This window comes from Natrix helvetica, assembly GCF_964273705.1.
Source record: "Natrix helvetica genome assembly, chromosome: 6".
In the NCBI taxonomy this organism is placed as follows: Eukaryota; Metazoa; Chordata; class Lepidosauria; order Squamata; family Natricidae; genus Natrix; species Natrix helvetica.
In genome coordinates, this window is record NC_138553.1 from 42,604,114 (window position 1) to 42,621,841 (window position 17,728).

The 17,728-nt window shown below is 39.6% G+C and overlaps 1 long non-coding RNA gene across 1 annotated transcript; it reads left to right on the forward strand.

The window, feature by feature from the left end:
• The first annotated feature begins 6,170 nt into the window (after positions 1-6,170).
• Positions 6,171-13,637, forward strand: LOC309394033. Its single transcript, XR_014175687.1, has 3 exons — positions 6,171-6,300; positions 8,973-9,067; positions 13,497-13,637. It is a non-coding gene; the product is annotated as an uncharacterized lncRNA (long non-coding RNA).
• Positions 13,638-17,728: the final 4,091 nt, after the last annotated feature.

The following is a 17,728-nucleotide window of genomic DNA, read 5'->3' on the forward strand; positions in this document are numbered from 1 at the left end:
TCCCCAGGCTCCAGAGGCTTTATAGGAGCCCGGGGAGGGCGAAAACAGCCTCCCCGCCCCCCCGCCCCACCCCGGAAGCCCTCCGGAGGCGTCAGGGAAGCCTCTGGACAGTCCCTGAAGCCTTCGGAGCGCTCAAAACGATCCTCCGAGCAAACCGGAAGTCACTTCCGGTTTGCTCAGAGGGTCGTTTTGAGCGCTCCGAAGGCGTCAGGGAAGCCTCCGGACTGTCCCTGAAGCCTTCAGAACGCTTAAAACGACCCTCCGAGCAAACCGGAAGTCACTTCCGGTTTGCTCAGAGGGTCGTTTTGAGCACTCCGAAGGCATCAGGGAAGCCTCCGGACTGTCCCTGAAGCCTTTGGAGCGCTTAAAATGACCATCCGAGCAAACCAGAAGTGACTTCCGCTTTGCTCGAAGGGTTGTTTTGAGCGCTCCGAAGGCGTCAGGGACTGTCTGGAGGCTTCTCTGATGCCTCCAGAGGGCGTCCGAGGGGCAGGGGAGGCAGTTTTCGCCCTCCCCAGGCTCCTATAAAGCCTCTGGAACCTGGGGAGGGTGAAAAAAGCATGTAAAAATGGGAGGGGGAGCGCCTTTAGTGCGTGCATGTGCACTGGGTGCCGCGCATTGCATTATGGGTGTGGCACGCCCGCACACAACCCCCTTGCGCTCCCCCCACTTATGGCATGCGAGCCAAAAAAGGTTCTCCATTGCTGATCTAGGGTAAGAAGCTGATCAGAACTGCAAGGAGGAAGGGGCAGTTGAGGCTTTGTTTTTTTAATATATATTTTTTTATTTTAAAGCAAACATAAACACCCACAAAACATAAAAACCATCCTCCAGTTACATACAGTGTGTCGATTGGTTACAAAGCTTTTGTGCTTCCTCACAATAGTCTTCACTTGCAATTTATATAGAATCTCATATCATCAATCTAATATATATATATACAATTATTATCATTATTAAACATTCATTTGACTATAACTATTATTACATTCTTTTATGTGAGATAAAAATAAATTTACATTATGGCAGTTCATTACATCATCCTAAAGCCATCTAGTTGTCAGGCCTGTAATTCTGTTCCTTTTAGGATCTTTGGCCTGCCACATATTTAAACCATATATATATTATGCTGTTTCATTGGTATAGTAGTTGGGAGGGGGGAATAGAAAGGAGTAGGATTGTGGAATGTATTGTTATGGATTTCTTAGAAGCTCAAGGTCGTCTTTTGTCTCCGCACCTCGACACCTGGCCGGAAGAAGAGGGGTGTACATGCCAGCGTGGAAGATGAAGATTGGACCATGTGATGAATTATGGGGTGTGGGGATAGATGATGAACTTTTAACTGGGTGAATTCACCGGATGTACGTTAGAGTTGAAATTCAACAGCATAATGCCAACATGCCTGTCTTATTAAATTGGAGTTTTAAGGATCACTTTGCCTTGGACAATGATTTAATTCTGCATGATATTTGGAACGCTGACACTAGTAATATTACATCTTTATATTATATTCCAGCGATGGCGAACCTTTTTTGGCTCGCATGCCATAAGTGGGGGGAGCGCAGGGGGGTCGTGTGTGGGCGTGCTGCACCCATAATGCAATGCGCGACCCCAGTGCGCATGCGTGCACTACAGGCGCTCCCCCTCCCATTTTTACATGCTTTTTTCACCCTCCCCAAGCTCCAGAGGCTTTATAGGAGGCTGGGGAGGGCGAAAACAGCCTCCCTGCCCCCCCAGACGCCCTCCGGAGGCGTCAGGGAGCCTCCGGACAGTCCTTGATGCTTTCGGAGCACTCAAAACGACCCTCCGAGCAAACCGGAACTTCCAGTTTGCTCGGAGGGTCATTTTGAGCACTCCAAAAGCGTCAGGGACTGTCCGGAGGCTTCGCTGACACCTTCAGAGCGCTCAAAACGACCCTCCGAGCAAACCGGAAGTGACTTCCGGTTTGCTCGGAGGATCATTTTGAGCACTCCAAAGGCTTCAGGGACTGTCCAGAGGCTTCCCTGATGCCTCCGGAGGGCTTCCAGGGGGTGGGGGGCTGTTTTCGCCCTCCCCAGGCTCCTATAAAGCCTCTGGAGCCTGGGGAGGGCGAAAAATGGCTTTAAAAAAGGGTGAACTCAGCTGGCCAGCGTGTGCATGCACGCTGGCCAGCTGACAGGGCAGCGCCTCACGTGCCCTGACAAATGGCTCGCATGCCACAGGTTCCTAATCAACTGCAAGTGCCATAGGTTCTTCATATAACATCACTGTTATATTCTATATAAAATTGTTTATCTTTAGTTACAAAACTTTTGAGCATCCTCTCCATAGTCCTCACTTTGTATAAACTTTCATACTATCAATTGTGTGTGTGTGTGTATTTATCAGCACAAATGCAACATATATATATATGTACACACACACACATTATTATCATTGTTAATCATTTATTTGACTATAACTTATTACTTCATTTTATGCATAATATTCTAAATTTAACTAAATTTAAATTAGTTTTTATTATAACATTTCATTACATCATCCTGTATCCTTCCAATAGTAATGCAATCTTATATCTCTTGCCATTTGTAGTATTTGTGTTCTAATTGCTTTCTTGGTAGATTTTATATGGACTTCTCTTGGCAACTTGTTTTTCATTGCATATCTTGTAAAGACTCGAAACCCTCCTTCTGTTCCTTCCATCAACTTCCCTTTGGTTATCACTGATGCTTCTGCCAGAATTTCTCTCATTACTTCTGCCAAATTTTCTCCCTTTTCTTCTTCTATGTTTTGGAGTCTGAGGTAAAGTTCCAATCTGTCAATCTCCCATTTCAATATTCCACTCCTGTCATTTCCAACCACTGTCAATCTGCTGTCAATATCAACAATTTTCTTATCTCTTTGTTCATCTTTTTCTTCAATTTTTTGAACTCTGTCCTCAAATTTCATCATTGTTTGGTAAATATTCTCATTTTTCATCTATTTTTTTCTGTTTTTTTTCCAATATTCTCCATTCACTTTTCAATGCTCTCTGTTCTTACTTGTATTTTTTGAATTTCTTGCATAATCCTTTGCAATGTTACTTCCTTTTCTTTTTCATGTTGCGCCATTCCTCCAGATAGTAAACACTGCCACTATAGCATCCAAAGCTATTTTATTAAATTCCAAACATGTTCACTGCAATCTTTCAAGTCAAGGCATTCTTTTCACTCCAGTCCAGCTACTGATAGTACCCCAGAGGAGCACCTGTATAAACAATCTGTGCTCTTCCTGCTATCATTTTCAATAAACAAGCTCAGAAATCTTGAAATGTAGATCAAATGTTCAAAGAAAAAACAACAATGTTTCCAAGCCTCCAAGCCTCTAAGTGGCAGTGTTACTTCTTTGTCCTCTGCTTTTACTCCCCTCTTTATATTCCAAACTTAAGAAGAAAAAGAAAGAAAATCTTAATCAATAAGTATTAAAAAAAAGAAAAACAGAAGAAGAAGAAAAATCCGGTCAAGTTTAAAAGGTAAGAAGCATTTGTAAAAATTCCACCCATTAAAAAAAAATTAAAGACAGATAACACACTAAGTTTGACTCAGGCTTAATCTCACCGTTCAACCTCTTCTGTCTTCAATTTTAATTTTACTTTTGATCTTTTTGGGTGTTCTCTTCTCTAATAATAAAATTTATCTCACCAATTCAACACACTTTCTCTCTGGCTTTCTATTCATTCTGGAGCTGTCCCAACTTTCAGCAGCTTCAATGGCTGCTTCTCTGTGGCTGGAAAAAAGAGCATCTCCTGGATCTACCAGGGATTTTGCAATTTCTCTGGGATCAGCAGGATGTGCCCTTCTCTATCACCATCTCCACGGGATGGTTTAGGTCCAAAAGGACCATCCACTGGCAGAGATATCAACGGCAGTCTTGGAGCTCAAGATTGCACTTTGTATCATCGTGAAGTCAGCCCCGCTCAGGCTTTCTGAGGTTGCGGAGAAGAGAAAGGGGAAGGAATACCTGAGTGACAAGACACCTTTGGGTCCCATCCTACCCAAACAATAGAAAAACGGCTACATTTAGCCTATCCATTTTCCTAGAAATAAATACCATGGCATGTCAGGGACCTTTTCCTGAGAGGATCTTGGGATCAGAACTGTTGTCAAAACCAATTTTTACATCCATGATATTCCTTCACATAGCCTTTCCCCAAGACATTTAACATTTTAAAGTCAACATTTTAAACTCCCTTAGAATTTCTACCATATGCTAAATTGCTTAGTTTTCCATCATTTTGTTAGGTTTTTTTAAGTTTATCATGTGAATTCCAGCTACTGGATTGTTTATTATTCATTGCAGAAAGTGGCTTCATTTATTCATCAAGTTAATCATGTTGTAATAGATTGCCATTAGATGTATTAACTAGCAGCAGACACATTTCATGCTAAATTGTAAAATATTTGGTTGGGTTTGGGCTTTGAATAAGCTCATTACTCCTTACGTGTCTGATATTCCATGGGCTCAAGCAAGTGCAAAACTATGTTTACTTAACTGTGATTTCCTGAACAAGTTACAATTGGTAACATTCACACAAACACTTAGCCAACAAATGACATAGAATGTTGGACTTAATTGATTCTTGACTCTTCTTGTGCTTTTCTTTTTATTTTGTAATGCAGCATGATGCACAAATCCAAACTATATAAAATGTCTATGTCATTACTAGCTAAGAGTGAAAATTTCAGGTAGTTTGACATATTTAACATGATAAGCCTGAGATTTTGATGATCTCATAGAATAAACTTTAAATAAACTTTAGATTCTAGAACTATTGCTGTCTCCCAACAAAAAAAAACCTGTTGCTGAATGTTCCTTTTTAAAGCTGCCTTATTCAGATTGTTTGAATTTAGCCACCTAATTGATTAGAGACGTACTGTATCAGCAGTGGAACAAACTACTTCCTCTGCTGGGAGGATTTAAATAAAAACGGAATATCCATCTCTCAAGGATGCCATAGTAGCACATTCTTAAAATTAGAAGGAGGTTGGATTAGATCAGTTTTTCTCAAACCTTTGAGCCTAAAGCAGCAGTCCTCAACCCTTCCGGATCTACTGGTGCTGATGGCGATGGGGAGGGAGAGGGGATGGTTTTTCACACGTGCACATCACTTGCACAAATGCAGCTTCGGGTACTTGCACGCTTGTCTGCTGCTTGTGTGGCTCAGTTCCCAATTTGCTGAAGCTCACATCGGGCTACAGCCCAGGGGCTAGGGATCCTTAGGCTAAAGGACCCTTGGAATATTTTTCAGGTCTCAGGGAACCCCTGCCAATCTGACTCAAATATAGACCAGAAATTGCAAAAATAGATTTGTTTCATGTAGGCTTATATTTATGAATTAACAGTGTTCTTAAATTAAAGTGTTTCTTTCCTCCCCTCCTCCTTTATGGGTAGCTTCTGCTGCTTGTGATGCCTGGGCCAGACCAACCCCAGATCTTCTGCACTCACAGCCCCCCAGGCCACTACACCTAGAGAAAGGCATGCACGTGTTGGCAAGAAGAACCCCAGTATACAGGCTCTGGCACCATCGCTTGCACATGTGCACTTTCACTATCTGCTGCTCCTCCTTCCTCTCCTTGTCATTTATTCCTTTTTGGTTTGTGCTTTGCTCTCCTCCCCACTTGTATGTGTAATCCCAACCCCGCTCAGGGCCTCTGCGTGCTCTGGCTGCCCAACCTACTTTTGGAGGGTTTTATTTGGTTTCTGCTTTTTTTAAAAAAATAACTCATAATCTCCCAAGGAATTCTTGGTGACACCTCAGAGAAGCTTAGGGTCTCTGGTCGAGAAATCCTGGGTTAGATAATCTCCAAATTCTTTTTTCAAAACTCTTGTTTTCTATTTTCCTAACCGTAATATTTGCCTCCACACTGCTACATTCAGCACTTAATTAGCTCAGCTTTCCTATTTTATTTGTCATTGGAGCACAATTGACATTTTAACATTACTTCTGCTTTAAGTCATAGAATTAAAATATTTTATAAAATATTTAAAAAGAAGCTGCATAAAGCAGCAACAGATGCTAAAAAGCGGGTTGCTTCTTGCTTGATCAGTGACAAGCTGATTTATTTGCATATGTAAGAAAATCCCAATATAACTTGCTGCCTATAAAAAGAAACAAGCTTCTGAACTCCAAATAAGCAGCATCTGGGAAGGTCAAGGAATTCATCCTCTGAGAACTTCTCTGTCAAGTATGCCAACAATAAACTGAGAGGAGTTACCATGGCACCAACACAAAGGGAAAATAAATTGGCAAGAAGTGACTAAGGCTGGCTATAGCCGTATAAGGTATTTGGAAAAGGCATGACTTTGCTACTTGATATTGATTATAACTCTATGAGATCTTCTCTCATTCTTTTCCTGCACCTATTAGGCTTTACTGATTTACATGTATTGATTTAGCCTGGAAGGAGTTGTTGTTCCCAATTGGCATGCCAGATTGATGGCAAAATGATTAGCTACACAGACAGCAGCTTAGTTCAATGGTTATCTACCCTATTAAGCAACCTGACGTGGTATTTTACTAACATACGTTACCTTTTATAGTTACATTGTAATTACCCTGTAGTGTATAAATGTATGGATGAAATGCATTAAAATATGATAGCCCCATCATTTCTAGAGCCTAGGAATTTTCATTAAAATATGATAGCCCCATCATTTCTAGAGCCTAGGAATTTTCTTCATCCCAGTCAACGTATTTTACCTCACAGATTAGCTTGTGCAGAGATTTCAGTGCTAGTTAATAAATGATAAACATTTAATTTGAAACGGTATCCTTTCCCCAAGATAATGTTTTCTTCCTAGCGTCTAGGAACTGCTTGTGGATACTCCAAAACTTGTACAATATGGAAGAACCAGTTACAAAAACCCTGGGTATCACTCAGAGCTCCTTGGTTTCCTCCATTGCCCTATAATTCTGAGCTGTAGGAGTTACTCTGTAAACATGCTGAACTTGTCTTTCAAAGATGTTTGGCCAGCAGCTTGATAAACTTCTCAGGCACAGATATTGTGAGTCCCTCCCTTTGATAAATCATCCTTTGTAACTGCGTTATGATTGTAACCTCCAATTCATGAATGGGGGGGGGGCTTCCATTCAATAATGTCTGATTCTTGAAGACTGCCTGGACAAGCCCTGCAGTTTTCTTGGTAAGGTTTTCATAAGTGCTTTGCCAGGGCCTTCTTCCTAAGGCAGAGAGAAAGTGACTGGCTCAAGGCCACCCAGTTGGTTTCATACCCAAGGCAGGAATAGAACTCATGGTCTCTCAGTTTGTACCCTGATGCCCTAATCACTACATCAAGTTGATTCTCATGTACATGTTGGTTATATAGATGTTGTGGATGTATCCACAGGCACATTGAAAGTGGCAAATGCCATGTTGTGAAGTTGTTAAATTTGAGATAGGTATATACATTTAATCTGCTAAGAAGGCGATTTCTCTTACATAGTTTCTCCAATTCTTTGGTATACCTGCTTCCTTTCTTTGCCTGTAATGGAGCTCAACTAGACATTTACCCTGTTTCCCCAAAAACAAAGCCTTCCCAGATAATAAGCCAAATCAGGCTTTTGAGCGCATGCGCTAAAATAAGCCCTCCTCTTAAAATAAGCCCTCCCCTAAAATATTTAAATGCACGCACAACCAGTTCCCGTCAGTTCCAGGGGGAGGGGGGAATATGCCCCATATGCCCCATATGCATCTGTCATCCACGTGAAATGGCTTCACAGAGGCCATTCCCACAAACACTACCTACTGTACCCCTTCTCTTAGTGATGGCCGCAAAAAGAGTAGCAGGCCCAGCAACGCTAGGGCTGGCCAAGGTATGCCAGAAACAGAGACAGAACTTCCAGCCCTCTCTGGATCAGCTGATCCGTGGGCCATGGGCTGAGGTTAAGGAGCCTCCTGCAGCTCAAAAATAATAAGACCTCCCCAAAAATAAGGCCAAGTGCTTATTTTGGGAATCAAAAGAAAATAAGACCCTGTCTTATTTTTGGGGAAACACGATAATTACTACAGCTAGATATGACTCTGAATCTATTTTATGTTTCCACTTTTTCAAAATAATAAATGAGCTAATGTGTAAGTATTACATGCAATGGAAATATAATTTTGAAGTATATATCAGTAATATGGTTAGAATGCATTTGTGGACATTTTTATCTGTAGACTAGCTGAGAATTATGGATAATATGATCCACCAGATCTGGAGAGTGTCAGGGAGAAGCAAACTGGATCCTGGTTTCCAATTAGGATGCACATCGGGCCACCACTGCAAAGAAATCAATTGTCAAGGACCCGATAATAGATTCAGCCAAAAGCAAACGTCACATAACTGAAAACTCAATTGAAATAATTATTTATTTATTCTTTCTATAAGAATTTAACAGCTGAATTAGTTTCTGTTCAATTCATTTGGGTAGAGATTTTTCCAGGTTCTTGTGAACTTGTAAGGTGGCTGCTTTTTTCCCAGCAACTGAGAAATGTGCAGGTAGTTTCCTAAACAATCAATTCAATGTTTATTTGGCTTTGAACATTCTTTACTCCAAGGACCTTCTTCAGTATTCCTTATCATCTAGGGTATACTTGGAAACATTACATCAGAGATGGAAGGAGACATTTTGACTGCTAACATGGTTATCATAAACAGTTTATCGAACAAAGTACAATTGGTGGTTTTACATCACTACAGACAATAGTCTAAAAATCCCACTGCCTGAGATTATACAATACATTAAAATCAAAACATTATGGTTTAGTATAATGCATAAATCATGGGTGTCAAACTCACCACGTCACGTTGCCATCACATGATGTTTTGTGATGTTTTTCCCATTCACGGAACTGGGGTGGGTGTGGCCTGCTCATGAGGCATCCAGCCTGCAGGCCACCAGTTTGACACCCCTGGCATAAATCATAATTCCTTTATTTTCAGAAAGTAATTTATGTTCCTCTCCTTTCCAGATTGAATCCCATAAATCTAATGAAATAAAGATGTGCAACCCAGTGCAATAGAACAGTACTCAGAAGATCTACTGAATCACATCATATACTTGTCTGTAAGTAACCACTGCGTTATCTCTCTCCTGCATCATTCACTGAGGTAACTTGATATTAGAATTAAAACAAGTTTAGGAATAATAAGACAAAATGCAAAACCAGATCATAATACATACACTTCAAGGAGAACAATCAATTCCATAGTTATAACAAAGAAAATAGACTACCAGGAAACACATCACTCCATTGCACTTAGGGTCTGCTGCCAAATTTTCAAAACTATGGAAGCTCAACATAACAGTCTCAGGGGAAAGCAGTTCTACAGGATGTGGAGCTACAGAGGAGTCCTATTGTGTAATAGGCTCATGTGAATTCCCTACATCAGAAATTAAAAAGACAGAGCTCACAGACCAGCAGCCTGAAGGACCAGTAGCTACATAGTCACTCCAGGAGGCAATGCGCTTCTGCAGATGAGAGCAGATTCAGATATTAAAGGGCCATCTATTGGCAGGACACATAGCCCAAATGTATCCCTGCAGCTGTGGAAAGCTGGGCAAAGGCCCTCAGCATGCCTCTTTGACAGGACAGCAACCTAGGCTTTTGCTTCTGTCTTGGAAACAACTCTGACTCTAGATTGGCATTTTTGCCACTTTTACTGCATTTGGACCTGTTCATGGAATTCTTTGAACTGTTACAAACAAGTCTTGTGCTTCTGAATCTATTTCTCTCCTGTTCATAGATTGTCATGGCTCAAATTATGGCCTTTGTGAACTGCTGAAGTTTTGGGTGTTCTCTGGCTAATTACTGATTCAGTTCCCAACTGTTGTTAGAATGCTTCTGTTAACTCTTCAAGGTAGTCCAGACAAGAAGCACAAGCCATGAGTATTAACACTCCCCTTATTATAAGGTCACAATTAACAGAATCTTGCAACATTGTAAGCACCTCTTTCCTCTACTTTTACTGTCCTGAAAACCATAGTTGGTCCTTTCTGAGACACTTTCTCCATTCCTCTTTTGTTTCTGTGAACATTATGGTTGTGTAGTCTGTAGCTCTTCCCCATTTCTCAAGTTCTCAATTACAGTTCCTGACATGGCAAAAAAGCCTTTAGAACTTCTTAATTATCTGGTTTTCTATTATGTGTTAGACAGTATTAGATACTCTATCACCTCATACTGTATACCATTCTCAAGAACCTTTATATATATAAGGTACCTACAAAGTTGCCTGTTCTCTCCCTGTGAAGACCTTTCTTGATATTTTAAAACCATGCTAATTTAGAGGAGAGATCTTAAGGAAATCTTACTTATACAAAGGAATTTTTTTTCCTCTGCCATGAGCCGGAACACTAAATGGGGTGGAAGTAGCATTCTGATCCTCAAACTGTATTTTATGAAATGATCTTTAGATTTCAGATAAATAACAATCACATAGCTTAATTAGTGTAGCAAAACTATATAAACTTCTTATAGGCTTTGGTCTGTTTTACCTAGAAGAATGGTCACTGTCCTCCCAAAATCAAATTTACACATTCAGTATATCTACCTCCTTAGATAAATGAACTAAAGAAGGGTGTCAAACTTGATTTTATTGAGGGCCGCATCAGAGTTGAGTTTGAGGGGGCAGGGGGCAAGTGGGAGTGACTAGCTCAATGTCACTCATGTGTTCAAATGCCACTTTTACTAGTAGTTTGTTCTGCTAGCACTTTGCCAGTGAAAATAGAGCTCGTGAGCTTCATTTTCACTGGCAGAAGCACCATGGGCTGATCCTTCGCTGTTTCTAGGGCAGCCTCATGGGCCAGATCCAAGCACCCTGTGGGTCTGATCTGGTCTGACGGCCTTGAGTTTGACACCTCTAAACTAAAGTGTCAAATGAGGTGATGGTTCTGCTGCTTCTCTGCCTTGCTTAGACTGATGCAAAACCTTTGAGGAGCTTTCGTTTTTGCCTTTTACAAGGAAAAATACATACAATGCATCAGAGAATATATTACTGTATTCCCATGACAGACACGGCTGCGTAGGCAGACAAGCCTTTTAAAAGAAAGGATTTCATTGGCATTAAAAGCCTGAAGAATGATTTGCAAACTTAGTGAAGGAGGAACTAACACATTAATTAGATGAGATCTCAAAATCTTTTGTGAATCAATCCAATATTATACTGACATAAGAAAGCAACAATAGAAAAATAAAAGTTTGCATCCAGAATAAAAGAAAATGTAATAGGCAAACATGAAATATGTATCTATTTCTGAGCATTGGCTCACATTAAGATTAGAAAGTGTGCTTTGGTATTTAATATTTGGAACAATGTAGAACATAATTGTATATTCTGAGATATACAATTCATTATGTTATATTTATAGAAGGAGTATTACTGGGGTAAATCCAGGTCAGCAATTCATTACTTCAACTTGACAGTAATGTGCCCACTGAAATCACAAAAGGAAAAAGCTATCATTCTGCCAAAATGTGCAGGATTATGATTTATGAGGGTGGAGGTTCATTCTCTGAGCTTATGCCTTATTTGCAACTATACCTGTAGTTATATAGATACATAGATTTCCTCTTCATTCTGTTAGAGAAAACGTTGGTGAAAAGTTATTATAAAATTACCTTCTTTCTCAAAAAGTTCCTAAAAGCTGAAGACGTTCTAATGCACTGGCTGCTCTTGTAAATTTTAACTTACATATTAACTTAAAATAATCCTCAGTAATTCTCAAAGGGAGGACTTTGGTGATCCATTAGGTAGTTTGCTGCAACAACTACGGTCATACCAACTCTAGTTGCTGTCTCAAGATTGCTTCCCTATCATGCACCAAGAATCAACCTGCAAATCCGTCCTTGCTATAAGAACCAATTCTCACCCTCACCTCTTAATAGTATTTCTAAAACAATCAACAAATGCAGCCTGACCCTCCTTCATGAAAAGTTCAAGCTTCCTTCCCTTTTACACTGAAAGCAGAAGAAGATCCAGAACCCTTCCTGTACTAATTTTCCCACTTATAGTTTTTTATCCAAAAGTAGATTATTTTCCGGAATTCTTCCATTGAACTTTAACATTTTTTTCTTAGTAAATCTTACTAACCAGAACTTAAAGAGATTGGCTTTTGTAATTAATTATTGCTAGCACAGATTGGTTATGAAGAAACTTGATGTGTACTAGGTAACAACCACTTGGCAGAAGCCCAGGAACTGCCTCAGCATTACTTTCCCACTTCTGCCAATGGCCATCTGGAGAGAGCACAGTCACCATCTTCGGTCTGCCTGTGCTCAACTAAATGTGATCTCTGACAAGCAGCCCAAGAATAAATGAGCAAATAGGAAATATAAGCATATTTAAGCATGATATTTCACTGGGCTGTGCATCAGTTATCAGTAGCTCCTTGGTCCTCAGATATTTTTCTTGAAGAATATTCTTGATCTGCAAGTTTATGATAAAAGTAGTTTTTACTGTGGCATTGGGCACATACAATAATTCAAGTGGTAAATAAATTTTGGATTCAATTTTTGATACAAAATTTATTTTAAAGTACCTTTACAAATGGACAAAATTTGTAAAATCATATTAGTCACTAAAAATGTGAACTCCCGTGTTCTTAAAAATGAAAAACATTGGGAGAGGACATTTATTTATTAAGAGGGTCTTGCACTTTCTACATGTTTATTCGGTAGTCATGATTGCAGAAAATTTGAGTAACATTGAATTAAGACATTCTCCTTTGAAAAGTGTTGTAACAACTTGTTTCCTTAGTAACTTTTTAAAAAATAACTTGTAACTTTTAAAAGTCCTGCTAATGTTTCCATAATGTTACAACTTTATGCATATATATTTGTGTAGTATTTCCAGACTGGCAGTAAGACATTTGGATAGAAATTTATTCCAAATAACAGTTATAGCCAGGATAGCAGTGAGGTCTGCAGGCAGATACAACGCTAAGTCATTTCCTGGATCTACAACACTTGAGTCCTAGTAGAGAAGGGAGTGCTGCCCTTTACAATAATAGCTGCTCAAACCACATTTTACTACATCCCTTCCCCTTTTAGCAAGCTGTTACAAATATAACAATTTTTTAAAAAAATATGCAAAACAACTAAAAGGCCCATTTTTCAGATGCTTGTAAACATACATGGTAGATCTTTGAACTAAGTGGTATATTGAACTTTCACACACAAAATCCATAAAACATATTTTGGTAGACAAAGCAACTTAGTGGCACAATATTATATTCTTCTAATAAAAGTTATGTGGTAATGATTTACAGTACCTGAAAGTAAAGAGAAGGTAAAATTTATCCAGAAGCAGATGATAACCGAACAAGATGATCATCATTTTTTTAATATTATGTGTCAAAGAACATCTTCTCTGAGAATCCCTGAAGAAGTGGTGCAAAGATTAGCAGAATTCTCACATTTAACCTTTCTTACCTGGGTTAAATTTCTTGAGTATTTGTATAGGTTGGTAATGTGTCCCTTTCTGTTGCTTCACCTTAGTAGGGCCAAACAAGATTTCAGTACATCCAGTTGACTGTGGAATCAGATTGGCACAACTTGCCAGAGCCAACTCGCTACGGCCAACTGGCCGGACCAACTCATCACAGCAAACTGGCTACAGCCAACTCACCATGGCCACTGCAGGACAACTCACCATGGCCAACTCACTGCAGGACAACATGCCACAGACAATTTAACAATTCAATTTAATTATTTAAAATAAATAAAAATATTTTAATTTTTGTCATTCATATATCATTCTGTCCCTGCTTTTGCATCCTTTCTTTAATTATTCTATTCCATTGTTTCTTTGAGACTATTGTAGAAACTGTACATCATCAAAGAACATCATTGCAGTAAAAGAAGAGTGTATAGAATATGGAGCAAACATGTTCCATCCAATAAGCAAGAACATTAAAACAAACAAACCTCAAATACAAATTATGTTCAGAAAAGAGAGTGAAACTAACACACTAGAGTTGTTTAGCAAAATGCCAGAGTTATACCATTCCTCTGGTATTGCCTGCAAAATATCATCATCAGGGGAATGAGTCAGAGATTGTGCATAACAGGGGAGCAGTATCAAATCCAAAGGTATTTCAACAATCCATTGTGTCATCTCAGTTGACATACAATACAATACAATACAATAGTAGAGTTGGAAGGGACCTTGGAGGTCTTCTAGTCCAACCCCCTGCCTAGGCAGGAAACCCTATACCGTTTCAGACAAATAGCTATCCAACATCTTCTTAAAGACTTCCAGTGTTGGGGCATTCACAACTTCATTCTCACTGACAAAAATGAAGAACTGTAGACATTTATTTCCTCTTGAATTACAACAAAGTATAGCATTATGATGAATTTAGCCGATGATCACACCACACGGTTCAGTGGACAAAGCTAAGTACAGTATTGACTTCAGACAGTTAATACAATTACATAGCAACATGAGAATGATAGGACTGTAATAATCCACTATCCAGAGGACTGCATAATTATGAGCACATTTTAATAAACAATACAAGGGTTTTAAAAAGGATTGCATTTCTTTGTTTTAAAATACTTGATATATATCCTGTGTTCTCTTCAGATAAATTATCTGAAAAGCTAACAGAAAGAAAAAGTAACAGTACATAATACAGTACAAAACAGAATGACGAAAACAAAGAGAAAATTAAAACTATTTTGACTATCACAATTTAAAAGCTTGAATAAATGACCAACAGTTTGAAGCCGAAAGGATAGTAAACTGGATCACATGAGGCTCAGTGACAAGAAAATATTTCATGATTATCAGTCAATACATTCTAATAGATGGTAGGACTTGGGAGGGGGGAGGAATTCTTAAGAAAATGGAGAAGGTAGAGAAGATGTATCTTAATGACATTAAGTTAATTAACACTTCTGTATTGTTTGACTCTATATAGGTACCTCACTTCATAAACTCACCAGAAACGTCAGTTTTATAGCTCTAATCATGGCTCTTCCCACTCTTCCTAGGTAACCAAGGGAAGATATGTTCTGTTCACCAGGGAGAAGCTTAAATTTGCTTCAGATTTTAGGCTGTTGAATTATTTATGGTATTTAAAGGACATAAATGTTTACGGTTCTGTTGTCTCTTCTTTTGCACCGCAGTGTACAGTATATACTAAAATACTTGGAATAATTAACAGGTAGAATTTCCCCAAAGACCTCTAAGGATTACTCATTTATTGTGGAAAAAAGACCACCTGTTCCCAAAGTAAAGAAGGTTCTATGCTGGACTAGAAAAGGTCACTGTTAACTGATGAAGTTTGAACTACCATTCCATGTATTGCAATAATTTGCATTTTTCCTTTATTTTTTATTTACTTGAATTTACAAGGTGAATAAAATCCGGTTTAAAAAATGACAATATCATTTGTGAACCTCTGATTTTGTTTGCTTATACTTTTTATATGGCTGCCCAACTCACAGCAAGAATGCATTGCACAAGTCCATAAGTATACCAAGTAAGTGAATGCCCAGTGATAAGATGCAGAGCCTAATAATTCATAAGAAATAGAGAAACAATAGCCAAGTTGCCTATGGCACATGGATGTTCTTTACTGATAATTAAAATAAACGGGTGGAGAGTTAGGAAGGGATGGATGTAGCAAGCTTTCTCATGCCTACCAGTTTTATGAAGCATCATCTTCCCTACAGGAGGCAGATAAATCATTTATCTGGCATTTTTCTAGTTTCATGGAAATACATTTGTGGTGACAAACAGCATCTCACAGCCCCACTCAAGCCATCTGTTTCCACCAAAGTGCCATTTTCAACAGCTCTTTAAAAAAAACTATGGAGCCAGTGCTAACAACAGCAGGAAGCTTGAGAAGAAGAACAAATCTGGTCACAAGAAAATTAAAACAGTAACCTAAAAAGACTGTGATGATAATCTAGTAAAGCTGTCCCACCTTTGTTAAAGACCATTACTTTGTTAAATACATGTTTCTGGATCTGCAAAAATTAAACATTTTACTTACATGTAGTGTATATCACCCAACAAGAGAGAGGGGGAGTGGGAGGGAGGGAGGGAGATATCTCAAGTTGGGAGTAGACTGATCAATGGGGATAAACCATACTTCTTAGGTGAGTTTAGGATTTTGGTTATGATATATTACTCTAAAGACAAAAGTACTTTCCTTAGTATCTGATAATGAATTTTCAAGGAGAGAAAAGTCAAGTGGCATATGTGTAGTAACTTATCAAACCATCCTACTTGATGCTGTTCTAGTTTAGACTAACATTTCCATTATTTCCAGCCAGCAGAACCTATAGCCGTGATGGTGAACCTATGGCATGTATTCCACAGGTGGCACGCGGAGCCATATCTGCCAGCAAGTGAACTGTCAGCTCTGGTGCTCATGTGTGCACTAGCCAGCAAATTTTCGGCCTTACAGACTGTTAGATCTGGGCAGCGAGAGGACAGACTGCGGACACGAAGTGACTTATCAGCTCTTTATTAATAGTAGTAGTGATCCAGCTTGCTCTGTGGTCGGAGGGTTCCCCTTTTATAGTACTCGGGTACGCCTCTCGACCAATCAGAGTAATACCTGTTTCCCGCTGTAGCAGCGGACCAGAGAGGAGACTTCCTCCTATATATGTTAATATCTAACACAGACGGTTGGGAGAAACTGTTTTCACCCTCCCCAGGCTTCAGGAAAGCCTCTGGAACTTGGGGAGGGCAAAAAATGGGCCCAGTTGTTTCTGAAGTTCCGGTTGGCCTGTTGGGCCCGTTTTTCACCCTCCCCAAACTCCAGAGGCTTTCCTGAAGGGAAGGCCTTCAGTGGAGGTGAAAACACCCTCCCCTGGCCCCCCGGAGGCACTCTGGAAGTTGGAAACAGATCATTTCTGAACTTCCGGTTGGCCCGTTGGGGTCATTTTTCACACTTTCCAAGCTCCGGAGGCTTTCCTGAATCCTGGGGAGGGCAAGAACTCCCCCCCCCCTGTGTGTGTGGGTCATGCATGCATGTGCATGGGATCATGTGTGCATGCATGGGGGGGTCGCATGTGTATGCACAGGGGGGCAGGGCGCATTGCATCGTGAGTGTGGAACATGCATAATATCATGTGCATACGCACAATTTTGGCACACGTTTACAAAAACATTGAGTTCGTCATCATTGGGAACTCAATGGATCCCAATTCATTGGTTGAAGAATTTCTGATTTGCAAAATATGTGTAATAAACTCATAAAATAATTACATTGTCCATGGATGTATTCTTTCAGCCTTTTTATGTCTAAAAGCAAGCTATAAAGTTCTGAACATTGTGATTCTGTTCGGATGCAAAGCCTTAAAATGGCAGTCAGTTCTAAGTTAGGATTTTATTTTTTAGGAGGTCTTTAAGATGGGAATCTTCAATATCATTCATCATGTTATTAAAAAATGCGCTACAAGAGAGCCAGTCAGGTTCAGTAATTGTTCAAAGGCAGGTGGATTTAATTCACTTTGGATAAGAAAGTCTTCATGTTCTTGGCATTCTTGGAGATTTGATAATCTTGGGTAACCTATGATCCCAAATATTTTGTTTCTGTCTTCCAGGCAACCTGCTTGCACAGAAATATGCTCATCATATTCCAAAAGGCTCATTATAGAAGCAGCTGTTTTACATTCATATTTAACAATAAGTCTTTTTTTCTTTCTCCCGCTTGGTATTTGCCTCCAGAATTTAATCCCTGTTGGCATTCCACAGATAAGCCTTCAGT